Source organism: Microtus ochrogaster, chromosome 18 (assembly GCF_000317375.1).
Source record: "Microtus ochrogaster isolate Prairie Vole_2 chromosome 18, MicOch1.0, whole genome shotgun sequence".
Taxonomy (NCBI): Eukaryota; Metazoa; Chordata; class Mammalia; order Rodentia; family Cricetidae; genus Microtus; species Microtus ochrogaster.
The window spans coordinates 15950733-15951629 of NC_022020.1; positions in this window are offsets into that span (position 1 = coordinate 15950733).

The following is an 897-nucleotide window of genomic DNA, read 5'->3' on the forward strand; positions in this document are numbered from 1 at the left end:
GTGTCTCTGTGTGGTCTCTGTGTCTGTTTCTCTCTGTAAGTATGTGTGTGAGCATGTGTCTCTGTGAATCTGTGTTTTTCTCTCTCTCTTGTATCTCTCTCTTGGTCTGTCTCTGTGTATCTGTCTCTGTGTGTCATTGTGTCTGTGTGTCTTGGTGAGGAGAAGAGCTACTCATTTTTTATGCCTGCATTCTAGTTAGTCTCTAAATAGTGATTTTGTCTTAGTGAACACTTCTACTTTTTATATTGCTTTATAGTTGAGACCACACACATAATTTTATTGCTTCTGGGGAATAGGCTGCTAAATGTCTCATGGAACTGACAAGAAAACCAGCAATTAGTTCCCCTCCATGCAGTCACATCTCTTTTCCTCCAACCATCTTCCTTCATCTGCTCTGAGATCCCCTTCAGTTTGTCCAACTCTTTGCTCCTTTGGAAGCCTTCATCTTCTAGAATGCTAAAAGGTACATATTATTTGTTTTGTCCTAGGATACAAGACTCCTTTGCTTCATCCATAAACATAATTTATGCACCTGACACTTAGTGCATATTTATTTAATTGAATGAAGAAAAAGCTAAATGAGAAAAAAAGAGAATTCTGTCAAAATATAAAACAGAGGCTTCGTGCTCCTGAAGTAAGGCAGAAAATGGAGCTAACCCCTGCCCCAGCACTTCACACATTGCTGCAAAACTGAGAGGCATGTCTCTGAAGAATGAGTCCTTACACTTCAACAGTGAGCCCACAGACTGGGCACACACTGCATGACCACCACAGTTGGTGAGAAAGGCCAAGTTTTTGGTCTTTGATTCTAAACACACACACACACACACACACACACACACACACACTCTCTCTCTCTCTCTCTCTCTCTCTCTCTCTCTCTCTCTCATATTCATG